Source organism: Cimex lectularius, unplaced genomic scaffold (assembly GCF_000648675.2).
Source record: "Cimex lectularius strain Harlan isolate CLEC.00 unplaced genomic scaffold, Clec_2.1 scaffold54, whole genome shotgun sequence".
Taxonomy (NCBI): Eukaryota; Metazoa; Arthropoda; class Insecta; order Hemiptera; family Cimicidae; genus Cimex; species Cimex lectularius.
In genome coordinates this window covers 518,141-533,292 of record NW_019392704.1, presented here as the reverse complement: position 1 = coordinate 533,292, position 15,152 = coordinate 518,141, and the positions used below count along the sequence as shown (strand labels likewise).

Below are 15,152 nucleotides of genomic sequence, written 5' to 3'. Positions count from 1 at the left end.
CAACAATTTCCTAGCGGCGTCGGCGGTTCGGACGGAGGAAACGGTAGGTTCTCCCGAAAGTACCTCGTGATTTATTTTTAGTTCTTATTTCAAGAAGGGGGGGGGATAAAATCTCAGCGGTTTCTCACGTGATTTTTGAACAAGGTTTACTTACTTGGGCCGAGACGTCGATGATGCCTTACTTGGCCGTGTCGTCTTCAGTATTGAAGCTTTCGGCCTCCCCACCTTCGGCTTAAACGTCCGCACAAGGAACCCCTTTGTACCCCCTCTTACGATGCGAGTACATGAGGCCGAACGGCCTTTTGAATAAGTTTTATACAGTAAAAAATCACTATATGATAGTCAATCGAAAGCTCGGCATTGATCAATGGTCCTAGTGGATATGCGAATTTCTTTGGACTTCCCATAGTGTACCTACTTTGCTTGCATCCTGCTGAAACCATCAATACGAACTTCATTGGGATAACCGGCTCGGATGACGTTTTTACACGAAGACGGATTACTTCATCGTCTTTCTTTATTCTTGAGCGTCCTTTATTTGTTAAAGGGCAGAGCTTTAAATTTGTTGTCCCCCTGAAGTTTCGCGGACCGGGCAATACACTGATCTTTGTGAATTAAACAGAAAAAGTAACTTATCACGTAGAATCATTCGGATTTTATTTCAACCCAGCATTTATTCTTTTCCCAAACCTAGATTTGTCGGTCAGTAAGTGAAATTGTTTCTTCTTTAACATCGGCCAATGACAAACCCTAAGTTTCTCTCTTCTGTGCTTTGCTCCAATTCAGAATTTTTAAACATCAAAGTTTTGATTTTATTTCAATAACAACAATAACAAAATTTATTTTTCTTCTTAAATATAATTTCTACTTTTGAAGCCGTAGTATTAGTGCTTTTCAGTAAAGAGTGGAATGAAATGCAAATACTTTACAGTAAATTTGTATGTTTTTTTAATACTCCAAAGAGGTATATGGTTTTAAAAACTCAAACTCGTTTTTTTTTCTATATATATNCGACACGCAAGAATGGCACAATTACACAGAAGACAAACACTTTGAGCCCTGAAGATGATCTCAATAAAGATCGAAACATTGGCACGATAAAGAAAATGTCTTTCTGGAACCTACATCATACCAGACCGCATTTCACGATTTCTGAATAATTATTCTATTAAAGGCTCTGACCCGTTTTTTTGTAACCCTAAATATACAATATACCAACAATATACGCAAATATACCAACAATTTTTCCCTTAATTCAACAATCCTACTCGGTACTTTCCTCCTTGAAACCAAAAGTCGCATTTGATTTTTTTATACAGTTACTTTTAAGTGGAATAATTATTTTTAAATGCGACACATAAAAAACAATGTCTTTATAACTTAAGAGATTAAAAGATTTAATTAAATGATTAATCATTTTTGGTCATTTTTCTTGGGAAATACGTTTTATTAAAATAAACTTCCTGCAACTGTTAAATATAGATGAGATAATTTATGGATCCAGTTGGATGGAGAATAAAATACATTTAGCACTAGAAGTGTAACGTCTCACTTTTGTTGATATTAAAGCGAGGCAAATCTCCAAATGGACTTGGTACAATTCAACTTTAAGTGCTTGAAGCCATTGAGGGTTAGATTTAAAATTCTAATTATTTACCCTACCACCAGCTTTCATCGTTGTAACTGGTAGAGCGTTAGCTCTAGTTTAAAAAAACTTTTAAATTTACATATAGTTTATATACATATTGAGTAATTAAATTTTTAGAGAGAATTAATGGTTCGATTCTACATTATTATTTTCTGCTCGTTGGAGTAGAGATTGTTTATAAAAACCATATCTTAAATGACTCCTAGACCCGATAAAGATAAATATATCAATAGCAAATGAGGTTACGCATTATTAATACAACTATAGTTGAAATGAGATAAGAAAGTTTAATTTCGGAGCCCTTGACCAACGCTGACATCATGTTTTTATACACTCGGCTAAATTGTAATAAAGCATAACGAACTTTGAAATATTATTTTCTGTCAGTGCAATCAGCTGCGTGATCACAGCGAGAGGAGGCGGATGGAAGAGTACTCGGCCAGGGACAAATCCATGTGCTGCACATCTGTAGCCAGCAACACGTGACAATCCTTCATCATAAAAAGTCATGCATACCGTTATCAGACGGTTCAATAACCACCCTATAAAGCGACAGGATTTCGTACGAATGTTGCAGTTTATCTGCTCCTACGGGGCTCGGCCGACGCGATAACGAGCTATGTTGAAATGTACATAAAAAGTCTATTTTTAATTTCGCCAGATGAATGCCCGCATCTTCGTTAGATTCGCTTTTTTGTCATCTTTCAATGAACTTATAGGAAAGAACGATTGCGTTATTTAGCCTTGAAAATACAACTGAACAAAATGAAACAATCTCTCTCTCTCTCTCTCTCTCTCTCTCTCTCTCTCTCTCTCTCCCTCTCCCTCTCCCTCTCCCTCTCCCTCTCCCNTCTCTCTCTCTCTCTCTCTCTCTCTCTCTCTCTCTCTCTCTCACTAGCTTTCTTTCTCTCTCTCTCACTAGCTTTCTTTCTCTTTTACTCTCTCACTAGCTTTCTTTCTCTTTTACTCTTTCTCTCTCTTTCCCTATCCCCCTCTCCCCCTCTCTCTTACCAACTTTCTATCTAGGAAAGTTTGTTTTCTAAAATCTGTTGTAGACATAGAGTTGTGTTTTTATTTAATTTTCTTTTGAAGTTCTTACTTGTAGTTAGTTTTACGTTCGGTGATATTGGTCGTCTCGTTGTTTTATCCCTATTGAAGATATCCTTTTATGTGGTATTAATCTACACCTAAATCCTAAAACCTGGAGTGGGGAGTGGGTGTTTCCTCTTTGGTTCTTTCCAACCCAAGAGCTTTTGACTATTATTCTTGGGGTGGTAACGGTTATGATAAATTAAAATTACCTTACCTATTTTTTTGAACATTTACACTTTCAGTTTTGCCTTTAAAATTTTAAAACCTTTTTGTACAATCCTTTCTTTGTACAATGAAAATGAAAATATTCTGTTAGTTCTTGCTATTTATTATTTACCACTTCTTTTCTAATTTCTCGTCCGGTAAAAAAGACCGGTCTAAATTAATCATCATTTAAATATTTTTCATACATGTATTTGCTTATACGCATTTTGTAGTATATTTATTCAACACCATTACGTTTACAAAATACAATTTATTTCTCACGGATTTCTTTTTTGCATTTACAATGAAATGTACTGGCAAATGCCAATTTACGTTTTATATTGGATTGTCAATAGGGAAATTAATAAGTGACACGATGGATAAGTTTGAGGCTTTAAGCAAATAAAGTTAGGCTGGATGGATTCAATGATTTGAATAAACTTTTTTGTAGTGTTCTGGCTGAACAGGGTGCCCAAACCATCGTGATATGTTTAGCAGAATACTTTTTCGAATAGCCAACCCTCCTTTATACCAAAAAATCAAATTTGTTAAATAGAGAAGGAACGTTGCATGAAAACAAAAGAATAAAACTGAAGACATTATATTCTGACACCATTCTCTGCCGATAATCTTTTGTATTTGCTTGCTTTTTCCTTTTTTGCAGTTTTTCCCGCATTTCTATAACTATAGCTACAACAAGAATAACTCTCCAACATAATTTTTTTTAGAATATATAAAACCGTTCAATACCGGTTGATTGGAACTATAAAAATGAAAATGGTTACATTTATTTCTAATCATTCCGTGATATTTAATGGGGAACCCGTTTGTAAGGAGTGGCCCATTCCGATCCTCAAAGCTAACTTATTCCAGCGGAAGTATGCTTTATGCTCTCTGAAGTCAAAAGGTGATCGACCAGTTCAGCTCTGCCCTGTATTAACAGCGATTTTACGGTTACGAGTTAAAAGTTTTATTTGAATTATGTTGCTGTTATACGTATCATTTCATAGTACGAGAGAGAATAATTAAATAGCACACTAAACGATTGGATAAAATTACCGGTTCGTCATTTAAGTCCTAGAAGCCTTTTCTGCTGATGGTTAATTTTGACGAATAACTAGTGTAAATAGTAATTATGCTTATAGAATAAAACCGAAATTTTTATTTGAATAATGCGAGAACTGAGTAACACTTCTAACAAGTAACAAATGTCAAACGAGACGAAGTTTTTAAAAATGGAACGGGGAAAATATATACCTCAGAATCGAACTCTATGCAGAATCACGCACGGCTGCGTCAACGTTTTCTTTTTGATTACATCGGCCTAATTTGAAAAGAGGGGGCGATCAGGCTTGTTTCTTGTGAACCGTGATGAATTTATCGTTCACCATCCAAGGGAAGCCGCTCTCACGCTGTCTATCTCCCTGTCACTCTCACTCTCTCTCTTCATCCTCGCTATTGACATGGCTTATTACTGGCCAAATCTTTTACCAGTAGCTGTACAGGTCCCACATTATATTATTATATGTAATATGTACTAGTAGGTAATTAAAAACAAAAGTAGGAAGATCTTTTGTACTGTATGTATCCCCGAGAAGAATATATATTTCTATTTTTAATGCAAAAAGTAATTTTATGTTTCTAAATGAAATTATAATGATTTTTCCCTGGGGTAGCGTAGGAAATATGCTTTCTAAATTAATAACCATTTGATAAGACACGATTTTAATAATGCAAGGAATTTTGTTACAGCATTTAATTTATAATTTAGATGGAAATACTGAAAAATATTCAACGGGCATTCTTCGTAATGATATTTACAATAGCTATTAATAATACAAAATTAAGACGCTGAACTTTTTTTAAAACTCCCTCGATTCTCATACTAAATGAAATTTATCTCAACGTTTCTATTTCTGAAAATCTCTCATTAAATGTTGTATTTACTTTGTGAATTTTCCCTAATGTTGATCAAATATTTCAATTCAACTTGACGAAAAGACATGGAATTTGTTTACTTTCTCTTTTTGGTAGCCAATAAAAATTACATTCCCTTTTAGTGTTTTTAAAACCCGGTCTTAATATCATCCGGCAATTTCACGAGGCTTTGACGGAAGGATCTCCTTTGGAGTTAAAAGGAGCCCGATTCGTCTTTTACGGCCCCATCTAAACCCCTGCAGACCGCCTCCCGGCTATAAAATCAACACTCCTGAAAATAATTCCATTAATAAATCCCCTATAGAAATATTGTTTTCTTGGAGCTTCGTTTGAAAAGCAGGCGGCTATTTATTTTTTGGAAACGTCGAGAGCTTTCTCTCTCCTGGACGGGGAAAATCACAACAAAACCATTTATCTTTTGTATGAATGGCAACACGTCATACGGGCAACTGGGTTTTGTTCGGATTTAACATTTTTGCAATAAATTTATTAATGTTCAGCGTACCAATTTGTTTTCTTTTTTTCTCTCATTCAACTGACCACCGCTCTAAAAATCACGATAAATGGATACTAGTAACATATAGTTAATTAGAAAGCAATGTGTATCTTCATTTATTATTTAACAATACAATCAATTATTTATTTATTTTGTTTAAAATTCTGCAATCATTTTGTGATTGTTACAACATTAGCGATGTTCTAAACTCTGGAGACCCGCCGGTCACACCGACTAATTGTTAGGGCAAGTCTTATCAGGAGATACTTTCTGCTTCTATTATTGTCAAAAATGCACAATTTACTAACGTAAAAGCACATTTGCAGGTCATGCGGTTAATACTGGTATACCCATCGGAAATCCCATTAAAGTTGGCCGTAGAAAACCTTCATTCTCTAAACTTAGCCAACCACTTCTGACACGCCCAGTAACTACAAGTATTTTCACCATATACCGTGCGAGCATTTCTTCAAGCTTGATGAGTATTAAGCAGCGAAAATTTACTTTTATTTTACTTAATAGCCTAATAAATAGTCTTTAAAAATTAAAAAAATAAATAAATAAATAGTAATAAGTTTAAAAAAAACTGGATTGTAAATTGCATAATATCTCTTAACCCAGATAAGAAAAATTCTAGATTATTTTATGCCCACCCTGAAATGGAAATGCCTGTAACCTGATTAAATATTTGTCAATGTAATTTTTGGCGGGCAACAGACTTAACAATTATTAAGTCTTAAAAAAGTGCGAAGCCGTGAAAATAAATTATGAAACTTTTATCACGATAATTAATTATTTATTGAAACCTACACAAACGACCGTTGTTCTCCAGTTACTATACAGTTCGAAACGTTGACGTCTGCAACAGATGGTGAAAAGCCAGTGAATAATTTTACTAGATTTATGAATGATTATTGAACTTCTAACAGTAGAACCAAACGGGCTGTGATATATCGTCCAATTTGGTAAATTGAAATGAGTTTTGCGAGAGAGAGAAAAAAAGGACGGTAATGACTACCGTGGGAATTCAGTGATAACTGCATAAATTGGTACGTTGTTTATAAAGTTCTGAATTCAGTAGTACTTATACGATATTATCGTAGTAAAATATTATTATTTTGGCGAAATATCAAATAAAACATGACAAAATTTCGGTATTCTCCCGGGGTCCCGTCTAATGATTAATTAATTAATAGGAAATATATTGAACATGTCTCGGTAATTCTTTCTTCTGGTGTGATATTTGTGTTCAGTTTAACCAATTTTTTTTAAATTAGCTAAGGATCGTATTATTGGGTTGTCCGGAAAATAATGCAGGATTTTAAGTTTTCATTAAAAAAAATCTATATAAAATATTCTGTTTACGTTTACAGGATTACTCATTTGTANTGGGAAATTATTTTGATTAAAGAACATTGCTTTAAAGTAACTAGTTTCTTTTTTTTTGTTTAATACCAAAATCCTGCATTATTTTCCGGACAACCCAATATATTATTATACTTTAATAACATTATGACTTCTTTGGTAAATGAGACACTTATTTAATCGAATAGCCTTGGTGTCTTAAAAAGAAATATATATTTAATTTGGATAAATACTTCCATAACTATGTAAACGATATTCGACCTAATTATTAAAATAGTTAAATTGAAATACCTAAAAAATTAATTCTTACATTTCTACAGCCAAGGTAAAACTTGACAATTTTTGAACGATTTTGGTCATTTTCCGCATTCTGGCAAAGCTCCTTCCTAAGGTCAAATATCGCCATCGCGGAACGCTTCGTCGGTTATAAAAATGCTTTTTGGGATTTTACACTCCGAAACTTTTTATGCCTCAGAGCAAAAACCCCGCCGTCAAAAGTCTAAATCAAAAAGTGCAACGGTTTCTTCTAACAAATAGAAAAAAGAGAGATCGAATTTCACCCGTTTGTCTGGTGAATCATAGCTGATGTACGTTTGATCCTTCATGTCCAAACGAAAGGGCAAAACTTTTAAAACAAGACCGTCGGGTCGATTCTTGTGTTGAGTGGATGGCACGTTCTTTGTTAACAGAACCGTTCGGTGGTTAGGGGAGCGCGTGTACACGTCGAGCTATAGTTAGCCCGCCTTGAGCCCTGCTAAATAAGGCTATGACTGGGCAGAACCCCGGTTAGAAATAGCACGACCGCCAGTAGAGCTAGTTCATTTCATCCCTGTACTCAGGACCAGCTAATGCTTGTTTTTCACTCCTTCAACATGGTTAATTGATCACAAGACCCATTGTTTTATTACTTCATTTTCATAACCCGTTCGTACGGAGTCAACTCTCTTTATATTCTTCATCCCACAAAATTGTATGACTGTGATCGACCCGAGGTACTTAGATCTAAGAGAGGGAGAGTCTCTTTGAGCTGGCCTGATTGGATTTTCAAGAGTCACTTGGGATCCATGGGTTCCGTGGCAAGAAAGGTCCGCTCGATTTCTTTTTACGCTAAGGCCATGGAATATGGAGAGAAAGGAATATTTCGCCTCCCTTTAGAAAATAATCCCATATAAATGATTACTTTAATCCCTTAATCCGATTCGCTTGCTCTTTGTGTACTTGCAGAGTACAGTATAAAAATGATTTAGGAAAATATGGCGTTTGAAAAAAAAGTTCAAATATTTATACAAGATTAAATTTAAGTAGGGTGCATACCAGGGGTCTTGAATGTCAGGAAAGGACTCTTTCTATTTTAAATAACACCCCATAAATCACTATTTTAAATCATACCTCTCGTTTCTAAAACAGCAGTAAATTGAAGTTGTATCATTTTTTATATAAGGTAGACACAATAGGATAGATAACATAAAGTAAAATAATAAGTGTTTTCTATCTAACTTTCGTTCTATTCTATTCGATTTTTTTAATACTAACATAATTATATTCTTGAAGGCCGATAACTACATTGAGAAAAATTCTAATTTCAAACGTTTGGTTTTTATTGATTATAAATGTTAAATGTGTGTAATGTATGTGGTGTACATAATGGTGCATGCACCAACATGTATGATAGAAGTTCGATTTTCACGCTCTGTTCTATGTTCTACGTTATATGTCATTTTAACCGTAATCTTGATGGTAATAGTAGTAAGTAATTAAAAGTACTTCCACTTAAATACGTTATGAAATTCTTAGACAAGTATTTCATAATATTTCTTATATGACTGATTTGTTTACATGATTACGTCGTCATAATGTTATTTATGTCATTGTTTATACTGTCTAATCCTTAATAAAGGATTGACCAGAAATGTTTGGTATTTCATTTGCCATCACTAATTTCAATGGAAATCCTAGATAAAACAATTTAATTTAGAGATTTTTCAGATATCGACGTAAAAAAAGAGATGAATCTGAAATTAAGATGGTGGTCAGGATATAAAAATGATAGAAAACGAACTAACTAATGAAATTATTATAGAGAGGTAAAGTAGCATCATATCAGAAACAATCTAGAAACATCAGTTTTCACGATATCGCCCTTTATTTGTAGATGTGACTGAATACCTGAGAAAGTAAGGTGCACCTCTCGCGGATTGTCAACAGAAAAACTCCACTGTTGAAAGAAGAAAAAAAAACGACCAAATCTGTATAAAAACTCTAACAATCTTCGATTTGAATGTTTGTTTGTTAATCCAGGCAAATGTAAATTTACCGTTCGTTAAATAGAACTGTAATTTTACAGAAAAGGATAATATGCAAAATAATCCCGAATAACCGATTATTTTAATCCTTTAATCCGATCCATTTGTTCTTTAAAATCTTGAATGCCTAGTATAAAATTGATTTCGGGGTTTATATACACATAAATATTGTACAATGTTTCACATTTTCCAATAATTGTAAAGCTTTGTCGGGCCGCCCGAACTCGGCCGGTGAAATCTCAAATATTTACACACGTTAGTTCCAATTTAAATACCCTTTCTCCGATGAATTCGGAATCTCAGTGAAAATATACAATTCGACGGTTTTACAAAATAATCTCTTTTAAAGTGATGACTAAACCAGTAAATCTTTGAGTTTTAACATGTTAGATGTGAAAAATCCTGAAAAATTTTATATAATAAACAAAAGACAGCTCCAAACGAAATAGAACCAAATATTAACATTTAGTAAATAATGTAACACTTATTATTTAAGACCGTTTTGTATGTTTATATAAGGATTCTATGGCGCGTCGGTGGCCGCAACGGTAGGCATTGTCACGGCGCTCATCTCTGTAAGGTAAAAGTCCCGAGTTCGAACCCGACATACTTACAAATGGGCTTTTTTTCAAAGGTTATATGAAGCATCGGCACCCCGAGAGTTGATATAATCTAGTAGTTGAAATACCCTCGTTAAAAAAATAAAAATTAAAATAAAGATAAAAAAATATTCTATTAAACATTTAATATTTAGCCTAGTATATGGAAAAAGCAATCTTGTATATAAGAAAAGTGTTACGATTACCTCTCTATAATATTAAAGTTTTCACTAAAGTGTGAGAGAGAGCAGGATCTATACGATTTTAATGGTGTAGATTCACGAAAGAATAAAAAAGAAGGTATAACATTTTTCTTTTCTCTTACTGTTTTTCTTAGTTTAAACTTTAAGAACCCATGTCATACGTTTTAACGAAAAGCGTAAGAGGAACGTTTTTTCTACAAAATAAGCCTAATTTAAAATTTATAAACCATTGTTATCAGTATTTATTTTAATCCCAAAGTTAACTACGTGATATTTTTTGTTAGGATTAAAATTGTGAAAAATTTTCCGCGAGGGTTGTATCTTTTTTTCCACAGTATTAAACAGCTATTTAAGACCAATCGAACAAAAAAATTTCCAAAACTGATTTCAAATTGCGAAGGTATAGAATTGTTTGTTGGCATAACATCTCTTTGGCTGTAACTGGAGAAGTGAATAGCTCTCCAAATTTATTGACCTGGAAGTAAGACAATTTTATACAAAATGCCTGATACATTTCTGCAGACATTTGTGCAAAAGTGTTGCAACCATTGCGTGGACAGAATTAGCGGCAGTACTTCTCCCATAAAACATTTCGGTTACCGTTAAATTTAGTTAATGAGCGCGTCATACAGAACTGGTCACGTAAAATGAAACTGGCACTCCTAGTAAGATTTTTAAGACATTTTTGTATGGGATGAAGCGTCCATGATTTCAGAAACTGTATTGGCCACTATCGATAGGACATTTAGAAATGGTTTTAATGACGATCGTGCATTTGCTGGGAAAATTTTTATGCTGGATGGTGTCTTTCGACAGGTTTTACTAGTCGTAAAATAAGAAAACAAGGAGCCAAATTTATGAATTAAAAAATAGTTTGTTATGGAATAGCTTTCAGCAATCCAAATTGTCCAAGATATGCCTGCGGATGGAGTTCTCAGATTGTTTATAAGCTATTGTATGTTGCCCTGTCGAGGTGGACCACAAAGATGAGCATTCAAATACATTCAATTGAAAGAAAAAAGCAAGAAAATATTGTATTCGACGAAGCGTTGGAGTGTTCAAATTATTTTTTCTAGCGAGCCTGCCAAAAATCGAGAGGCCCGGAACTTATTAAGCTTATCTACATAGAGTTGCTCTTTTTTAATTATTTAAAAAAATGTGATAATATAAAACCAGCGGGGACGCTCTCCAACCCCTGTGCCACCCGACTAGCGCCTGCTAGCGTGAAGGGATGAGCGGGTAATGAAAAAAAAGGAACGGCGAAAGCAATACGAGCAGGAGTCAGTCGGAACCCTATAGTTTTGTAACATATTTAAAAGTTACCCTTTCTTGTAAAACTAAGACCAGCAGTCTTATGAGTAGATATATATTTTATTTTTATTTGCCTTTATTCACATTCTCTTTGGCTGGTGCTAAGGATTGAATTTTGAAAAAAAAAACCGACGTCCACATTAATAAATTCTTAATTATTGCTTGAATCTCAACGTTCAAAACAATATTTTTGTGCTTCACAAATTTTTAAAAATACGGACGTTATTATGAAATAGTTATTTAGAAATTGTGAGATGCGGTCTGGTGTGATGTAGGTTTCAGAAAAACATTTTCTTTATCGTGCCAACGTTTCGATCTTTATTGAGATCATCTTCAGGGCCTGGGATTTACAAACATTGTTTACATATTACAATTACATTTTGGATGAGGAAAAGTGAATTTATACAATGCAAAATATATTTTATATATTCAATCAAAGTATTTCTACTCACTCAAAGCGTTTGTCTTCTGTGTAATTGTGCCATTCTTGCGTGTAGTGTTGAGAGTGCCAGTGAGATTTTGCTATTTTGTGTTTATATACGTTGGATTTTGAAGGGGTGGGGAAGGATGTCGGTATAGAAAAGACATTTATGAAATAGAACGAATTGACTGGTGAACTAGGCCATTTGCTTGAAACCCCCTGTTGTTGTTGTCAGAAATTTGATGATCAGTAATAATCGATCTTTCAATCCGGTTTCCTCCTTTAACTTGTTTTCTGTAAAACGTTGATTTTGATGGTAGACGACGTTGAAATGAAGTCTGAGCTCCAATTTGTACTTAATAATTGATTATTGTTTAATCCTGTTTATTTTTCATCATATGTTTGTGCCAGTATTCGAAATAACAACGTGTATAAATATCTCATCTATACAGATTTTATTTTTCCATATTACGAATTATCTCGTAAAGTAGTTTTCGAATGAGTTTCCTTGGAAACGAATAGTTTCTAATAGAAGAACGTGTTTATCCTTTTAGCTCATAGTTTTTCTCGGACGGATTCGGGGAAAAATACGCTGACATCCAATGGCTATCGAATTTATGGAATGATGATGTTAGGAAAGGGTTTCGAATTGAATAGTACCCTGCAAATCAAATAGACGACCGTTATCGGATGCCAAGCAAAATTTTCGAACTGAATAAGACGATTTAAAATTATATATCATACACTTTATTCAATTATTTTCCCGATTGAAATAACCCCTTAATACGTAAAGTACCATGTCGTGCAAAACATTCAATTGAGTGTTCAACATCAACCTGGTAAGGTATCCTTCATTAAAATTATATAAACACATAACTACATCTTACATAAACACGAAATATATTAAACTTTAGTGTCTCGTGACACAATTGTATACTTCTTACAGTCGAAAATCATACAATTCGGCCGACAAATTCCCGCACGGGAAAATTATTACACATCAGAGAAATAAATTGCGAGCGTCATCCAGTGGAACTGTTATTTCGCGAAGTTATGCCCCAGTATTGTTCAAATTTTACCTTACTTCCACATTTTGTACTGATGACACGGTTCAAAATAAAATAACAGCCTGTTGAATCCCTGTCTCAATTTTTTTCCACTTATCCATTTTTGCACGCAAGCGTACCAATTACTTTGTAATATTGACAATATTTATTGTGTACTACGTTCATTATAATGGCTCCATTGTCCTCATAGACCCAGTTTTATTGAATTTTCAAGAGTTGGATACCTTCACCTCCTGGTACGAAAGGCCTTCTATTTTTTAACAAGCAAAGCAACTCATGTGTACATTTTTGTAGCTTCTTTTACAATGCTACAAAATAAGAAATACATGGTATCCTTTTTAGATGGTCAGGCTGAATTATCCTTGAAACAATGACCAAAATATATTGGGTTGTCCGGAAAATAATGCAGGATTTTAAGTTTTCATTAAAAAAAATCTATATAAAATATTCTGTTTACGTTTACAGGATTACTCATTTGTATGAATGTCAACACTTATTAATCCTCTTCCAAATGATATTGTTTGTTTACCTCTGTAGCATTCCGCTACTTGGAAATAATTCAGTCATCCTTATAATGTCAAAGCGAGAATTTCGTACGATTTTCTTTTACGAGTTTAAACTCGGCCGAAGCGGAGCCCAAACGGCTAGAAACATTAACCAAGTCTGGGGCGAGGGTTGTGTTAATGAGTGCACTGTGCAAAGGTGGTTTAAAAAATTTCGGGAGGGAGATTTCAGCCTTGAAGATGAAGAAGGTCGTGGAAGGCCTTCCTCTCTTAATGATGATGTTCTGCGATCAGTGGTGGAAGAAAACCCCAAAACAACTGTTCGAGAACTTGCAGAGCAACTCAAAGTCAGTAAAACGACCGTCGCTGACCACCTCAAGGCGATTGGAAAAGTGAAAAAACTCGAAAATTGGGTTCCACACTCATTAAACGATCGCCAAAAAAATCAGCGCTTTGATGTTTGTGCATCACTTCTTTGTCGAAACAAAAATGACCCATTTCTGGCCAGAATTGTTACATGTGACGAAAAGTGGATTCTCTACGATAACACTAGACGTTCTGGACAGTGGCTCGACAAAGGAGAAGCTCCAATACATTTTCCAAAGCCCCCAACTCATCAAAAAAAGGTAATGGTTACGGTATGGTGGGCTTCATTTGGTTTAATACACTACAGCTTCTTAAATCCTGGCGAAACCATCAATGCTGAATCATACTGTAACCAAATTAATACCATGCATCAGAAATTGGCAGTAATGAAGCCCTCTTTGGTCAATCGGAAAGGGCCCATTTTGTTGCATGACAACGCTCGACCACATGTGTCACGTGTAACGTCACAAAAATTATTGGAGCTTGGCTATGAAACTTTGCCTCACCCACCCTACTCTCCGGACCTCTCGCCTACTGACTACCATTTTTTTAGACACCTGGACCACTACTTACAACACATAATATTCAAAAATCAAACGGAACTGGAAAATGCATTTATTGACTTTATCAATTCTAAAAATTCTGAATTCTACTCAGACGGAATTAATAAGTTACCAACACGTTGGGAGAAATGTATTGAGAGTATGGGAAATTATTTTGATTAAAGAACATTGCTTTAAAGTAACTAGTTTCTTTTTTTTTGTTTAATACCAAAATCCTGCATTATTTTCCGGACAACCCAATACGTGTTTTTGTCGTCTTTTTGAAGACAAATTATTCAAGGCCCAGTTGAACAAAAACGTTTCAAATACGACCCTATATATCCTGACACTTCACATTAATGGATTTTTTACGCTGAAAACAATGATCCAATCGTATTTTAAATTGGTCAAAAAAGTGAGAAAGTTATGGCAAAAAGAAACCGACAGCGTAATTTCGACGAGTAGCTGAATATTTTGCTTGTGTTCGCGAAAATCCGAATTCCTCTCTATGAAATATTGGAAAAGTTTTAGGTTTTTCAAATAATAAAATTAGAGATATACCCCGGGTTTACAATTTTAAGCCGTATCGCTCTCATCTTGTCCAGGGACTTCGGGATTATGACAATCCTTTTTTTGAAAATAAATTTTCAAGATAAGTGTAGAAACTCCACCACTTCGTTGGTTGTATATTTAAATTGTATTGTTCAATTAACTTTATCACAAGAGCTCTGCGTTTCAGATTTACAACGACAGAGTTCCATCCCATTGCGGTTTTCCCGGCTCGCTTTGTTACCTGCCTGTGTGATTTGATCTTTGGTCCTGAACCAAAAGTAATAAGATACCGTTTAACCTTTTAACATTCTAGTAGATCCTTTCTTTGACGGTCACATAGCTGAATTATATTCTACGTTAACGTACATTTATTTCTTACTTTTATTGATTGATTACTTAATTTTACTTTTATCCGTGGGAAAAATTCAATTGTTTGATACGTATTAGAAGTGATGGAACAATTTGGACCTGTAGAATGTCATAGCAATGCAATTTTATGATCTATCGGTCTCACTTTCTGATCTTTGGCCCAGAATCAAAAG

At 34.4% G+C, this 15,152-nt stretch overlaps 1 protein-coding gene and 1 long non-coding RNA gene across 2 annotated transcripts in view; one reads left to right on the top strand and one right to left on the bottom strand.

Annotated features, from left to right (window-relative positions):
- Positions 1 to 798, bottom strand: part of LOC112126681 — a 43,831-nt gene extending 43,033 nt beyond the window's left edge. Inside the window, exon 1 of the long non-coding RNA XR_002910140.1 lies at positions 155 to 798. This is a non-coding gene — a long non-coding RNA (uncharacterized LOC112126681). The remainder of the gene's footprint in view (positions 1 to 154) is intronic.
- The window catches only part of LOC106665795 (E3 ubiquitin-protein ligase MIB1), a 590,106-nt gene that overhangs the window by 562,840 nt on the left and 12,114 nt on the right, over positions 1 to 15,152 (top strand). The gene's annotated exons all lie outside the window — the stretch shown is intronic.